A 6,289-nucleotide genomic window follows, 5' to 3' on the forward strand; every position below is an offset into this window, starting at 1 on the left:
GAACCAGGCAAAACCTGTGCTTTGATCCTGAATGAGACAAGGACAATTCACTCAAATCACTTGATCCTTTGTGCCAGAGGCAACTCAGCTGGGAAATTGAGTGAAAACAACAATTTCACTGCAGATCAAACCCAACCTCTGAGCTGAGCTCTCCTGGGCCAGTGAGTTCCAGTGCCTGAAAAAGCTCATTTGAGCACAGGATCTGATTAAAATCTGAATAAGGTGGCGGAATTAACATAGTTAGTTCTTTATAAAAATGCTCAGGAGAACTTAGGCTCAGAAACACTGCTTTGTCTGGTCAAAACTAATCACAGAATTGCAGACTGGTTGAGGCTGGCAGGGCCCTCTGGAGACTATCTGGTCCAACCCTGCTCAAGCAGGGACACACAGAGCAGGGTGCCCAGGATCACGTGCAGGCAGATTTGAAGATCTCCAAGGGCTCAGACTCCACAGCCTCTGCGGGCAACTTGTGCCAGTTCTCAGTCAAATCTTTTCTGTCTAATCTCCATCTACTCTTTCCTTTTCAATGCTGTTTTGTTGTTGTTGTTGTTTTTGGTGGGCACCTCTAGAGATCTCATTTAGAAGTATAAATTACTGCTTATTGGTCAAACCTGGAATAACATCATGGCAGCTCCCTCTTTCCTTCAGCCATAGGAAGTATTCGACCTAGGACTGCAGATCACAGAATGGTTAGGGTTGGAAGAGACTTTAAAATCACCTAGTTCCAATGCCCTGCCCTAGGCAGGGACACATCCCACCAGACCAGGTTGCTCAAAGCCCCATCCAGCCTGGGCCTTGAGCACCTCCAGGGATGGGGCATCCACAGCTTCTCTGGGAAACCTGGTCCAGTGCCTCATCATTCCCACAGTAAAGAATTTCTTCCTTATATCTAATCTAAACCTAACCTCTTTTAGTTTAAAACACTTTATTCCTTGTATTGTCACTACATACCCTTCTAAAAAGTCCTACCTCAACTTTCCTATAGGCCCCCTTTAAGTACTGGAAGGCCACTATAAGGTCTCCCTGGAGCCTTCTCTTCTCCATGCTGAACAACCCCAACAGACGTGCACGTATGGATGAATATCTATGGGGTTTTTCATACTGCCAACAGGAGTCTTCCTCTCACCTCTTGACCCAACGTGAGCAGAAAAAATATATATCATTAAAAATGGTTAATTGAACTCCTGTATGCTTTATGCCGTCACATAGCCCTGAGGATTTTCCTCAAAACTTCAGCTTCTCTGTTAAGAAGTGGTAAGCCACTGTTTCTGGTCAGGATACATTTTGATGTGCATCTACATCATCCTACTCTGATTGCAACCTGTAGAGGTTATCTTGGGCTAAGCAGTTAACCCAGCACCCTTTCTGTCTCTGCTTCAGCATATTCCTGTGTTCATGACAACAGCTGTTAACACCACTTATTTTCCGTCAATGAGACACACAGAGCATGATTCCTTTGACCAAACAGAGGTGCTTCTAATATATTGACCTCACTTTAAATTAAAGTCAAAGATAGGCAAGGACAAGCAAAATAAAGGTTTACAGACTTTAGCATAGGCTTGTAAACCCAAATCCCACATGTTGTATAGGATTCGCCTGGCCTAACGTTTGGTGTCTCTGATACAAGTGTCTGTATCTCAGGTAGTAAGTGGTCCCTGGGTGGTCAATGGAGATCTAGTCAGTACAGCCAACAGGTACTTTGATGTGGTTCATCCAACCAAATGTAGGCATATATGAAGGTGAACTGCACCCTAAACAGCATTGAGTCTGTGAAGGGAGGAGACCAGGGTGACTTGTTCACCTGTAGATATCCCCATCCAGGCACTGTCAGGTAAGTGAGTGGCAGAAACTCATGAGACCCCAAACTGAACCAAGCTCTGGATTGCCATATGCATTCCTTTATAGAGCTGTCAGTCAGGAGTGATACTGGCATGCTTCAGACTGCTCAGGCATATTTATTTAATGGAGTCTCAGCAGTTTTGAACAAACCTGTCCTGTGTGACTGCTATAACATCATTCAGAAGGAAGCCTTTACAGGATCTAAGGTGTAATATTTTTAATGAAATGTAGAAATGGACAGCAACTACACATACCGTCTGTGGACTTGCTCTCTCTTTTCTCTGTTAACCTCTTTCTGACACTCTATCATACCTTAAATATATTATCTGGAGACTAGAGATTGACTTCAGAGCCCTAACTCACCCCCAGCTGAGTATCGTGTGTTCCTCTGTGGAGTCCCTGATGGCCCCCTGGATACAGGGCCTGAGCTGAGCAGTTGTTGCTTTCCCTTTAACATCCTGCTGGAAGAACTCCTGCACTCCAAGCCATTAGACTGTCTAATAGGAGTAATAAAGCTGATATCAGGTACATTTATTTTAACTATACAATAAGACACAATGTTAAAACTGCAAGGTGCCGGCTCGGTTTTCAGCAGTACATAATACGTCTTGCATTTTTTACAGTAACCAGCAAGGCATAAACATGTCAGAGAAACTACCCGGGATGCAGAAATATTCCTTGCAGAGCCACTTAAGGAAAAGCAGACACCATTCTTTAAAACCAAGCATGCACAATTAACAAGAAAAATATTGCCAATAAAAAGGGGAAAGATGGCCAGTAAGTAAAATTAGATGGGATAGTTCAGGGTGTGGGTTTGGCAGGAAAATGACAGCTAGAAGTAACAAAAGCACTTTCAAGGGAACCAGTGCGTGTAGCTGCAGCTTCACAGAACATTGTTATGTGCAAATGGAGCTTTACAGAGGCCTCTTGGCTGAAGCACATGGTGACTGTATGTCAGATAAGAGTGGAGTGGGATCCCAGAAAGCCGATAGATTTGTTTTTGTATGGGAAATGATCTTTGTTGATATTTATCTCTGGTGAATGGTCAGACCAGAACGTGTTTAGGTGTCCAGGTTTCAAAACTGTGATCTAAAATCTAATTTGTCAGAGTTCCCATCAATTCATTGTCTGAATATTTTTTTGAGGACCTAGACCCAACTGATTTGGAAAAGGTCATAGGCAAGTAGTATAGAGAGTCTGGGGATACAGCCACGCCTCAACATATATTGTGGTGCCTTTTTTTTTTTCTTCTCATTAGTCCTCTTTACTCATGCATTGATTGGCCGGCACAGTTACCCACAGTCTTCATCTGATCCCTCTTTTGCTAGAGCCAGACCTCTGGTTCTGGCTCACCAATTGTCATGAAACTCCCCTGAGGCAGGGAAACATGAACTGTCCCATTGGGAATTAAGACATGGATCCATACGGACTTACGGATATGTTGTGGCAAAACAAGCACTGGACTGTACTCCACGCTTATGTCTAAAACCCTTTGCAACAAGATTGTTCATCACCTCATTGTATTTAGGAATATAGATAATCTGTAGTCTCTAGATTGCCTCAATAATAAACAGCTCAAACTCAGAGGGTTCAGCTCAAAAAGCCATCCATATGGGAACATTCAATGAAATCCAAGGACTTTGTTGCAAACAGCTGGCGAATATACAGAACTGCAGGCAAGACTGGAAGCAATACAACAGTGAGCACCACAAACCCAGCATGGATTTGTGTCTTTTATAATGTAAATGTCCTCAGTGCTTCGCAGCAAAAAGTAATAAATGTTTTACAACATTTTAATTGAAAGCCCATAAAACTGAGATGATTGGAAAGAAAGAATCCACGACTATATATTCAGTGTTGAGCAGACACAGAAGCAGTTTTTCATCAAACTCCATTGTAAAACGTACATTGAAGGAGTTGATCTGGAAAATCCGTGAATTGCACAAAATAGGCTTGGAAGAGACCTCAAAGACTCTTGTAGCCTACTGGTTATCTCAGAGCAGGGTTGAAGAAGCTCACAAGATTTTCTTACCCATTCTTTAAAGCCTCCAGTTAGAGTGTCCTGGGATCTCATTAGGCAGAAGAAATATCTTCTTCCATTGAGCAGCCCAAAAATTCAACGTCAATCTACTCTACACTGAGAGGAAATATACACATCAGGTACCTTCATTCATACATCTTCCATTCCCCTGTCTGATGTTTGCTGTCTCTAGGTTGGGTTCAGAGTAGCCTTACTGAACACTCATCAGCTGATGATCTATTTTTGTTGGTAGACACAATTGGCCACAAGAGTTGAAGATGTTTTTAGCTGAGGAATCCGTACCAAAAGAAGAGCTTTCTATCCAAAGAGCAATGTGCCCTGTCTGTAAAAGCTCAAAAAAACCACTGTAAACACAAAAAGGCTTTGCTGCGTTAGCTATCTGATACCTATCATGACCTATCCTTAAAAAATAATAAGTAAATAAATAAATAAAAATGCATGTAGTAGTTACAAAGAGAAGATTTCAAAAGAACTTGTGTAGAATGGTCTGTGTTTTCTTGTGCTGGGGGCCCCAGACCTGGACGCAGCACTCCAGGTGGGGCCTCACAAAGGCAGAGCAGAGGGGGACAATCCCCTCCCTCCCCTGCTGGCCACCCCTCTGTTGGTGCAGCCCAGGATGCAGTTGGACTTCTGGGCTGCAAGTGCACACTGCTGGCTCATGTCAAGCTTTTCACACACCAGAACTCACCAGTCCTCTGCAGGTGCTGCTCTCAATGAGTTCTTCTTCCAGTCTGTGCTCATGTCTGGGATTGCCCCAACCCAGATACAGCACCTTGCACTTGGACTTGTTGAACCTCATTAGGTTCACATGGGCCCACTTCTCAAGCTTGTCCAGGTCACTTTGGATGGCATCCCTTCCTTCTGTAATGTTTTTTTAGTCAGCTCTTGAATCCACATAAGACACCCACAGCAAACTGTGGTGCGGCGCCCCACAGCTCAGCTACACAACCTATAAAGAGCCATCTCTTCTTGGACACTTTGAACACATCATTTGTTAGCTTCATTTAACGCCCACTAATCCTTTTCTTGGGACAGACAGGCAATAATAATTACTTATGTACCTACTTTTGGCCACTCATAATTTTATAGACCTCTATCATATATCCCCTAATAGTCCCTGAGGTCTCCTAATCTACTTAATTGTTCCTTGCAGAGTAGGTGTTTTATACCTTTATCATCCTTGTTGCCTGTCTCTGAGCCTTTTCCAGTTTTATTATATCCTTTTTGAGACACAGGGAGCAGAACTGTACACCAACGTGTGGTATTTATATAGAGACATACTCATGTATTCTGTTTTGTCCATTATCCCTTTCCTAAAGCTCCTAATATTAGATTCATGTTTTCCAAGTGTTTTGAGCACTGAACCATTTTTCACAAAGATACTATCTCTTATACCCCGAGATCATGTTCTTGGTTGATAAAGTTCTATCAGCTCATAATTTCATACAGAAACAACTTTTTACCCATCACTATTATTATCCACACTAAATTTTGTCTGTCTTGCAATTCTTTAGAGTTAGATTTTGTTTCCTTTACCTTAACTTTGTTTGCCCTTCTTTCCAAGATTTTTGATAAATACGTTGAGCAGAAGGGACCGTAGCACATCTCCTTGTAGACCTGTGCTGGTCATGTCCTTCTACTATGATAAATGATCATTTATTCCTAGCCTCTGTTTCCCATCTTTTACCAAATTCTGTTTCAGAGAGTTGAAATTCTTAGAATTAGCATTGGCTATTAACGGTTACTATTGGAATGTTAGATATTAAAACACGTAGCATGTGAGCAATGCTCCAAGATAAAAATCATCCTCTTTTCAGCACCATCCTCCCCTTCACCTCCTTACTACCTTTGAGAAGAATCATAGTATCAAAGTATTACTCAGGCTGGAAGGGACCTCAAGAGTCCACACACCCTGCTCAAAGCATGGCTGTCTTTGAGGTTAGGTCAGGTTACTGGGGGATTTGTCCAGCCAAGTTTTACATAGCTCCAAGGATGGAGAGAACACATATATTGAACCACATTATTCATAAAATGTTGTCAGAATTAACTGGAGCATATTTTGGGGGTTTCTCTAACCTAAGACAAAGCAATATTTCTTTTTGGTCCTTGGTGGTAACGTACCTCTCCCAGCTCACATTTGTTATTGTACTGGTGTTTTCAATGATGCATACTAGGACAATGTTGGTGGTGTTTGGTTGCATAAATATAGATATTTGCCATTTGAGATGCCCTAGAGTATTTCTTTCAGCTTCCAACTAAGGTTTCCAAAAAACATCAGTGTCTTGTATATCCTGTACAATCTTGGTCAGCACCAGGAGAATGTCTTAGACATCAAAGCACATCACAAATAGCACAGAGGCTTATGTTCAGTCAACTAAGCCATCTTAAATGAGCATGACACTTCCTCCT

This window comes from Anser anser, assembly GCF_964211835.1.
Source record: "Anser anser genome assembly, chromosome: 2".
Taxonomy (NCBI): domain Eukaryota; kingdom Metazoa; phylum Chordata; class Aves; order Anseriformes; family Anatidae; genus Anser; species Anser anser.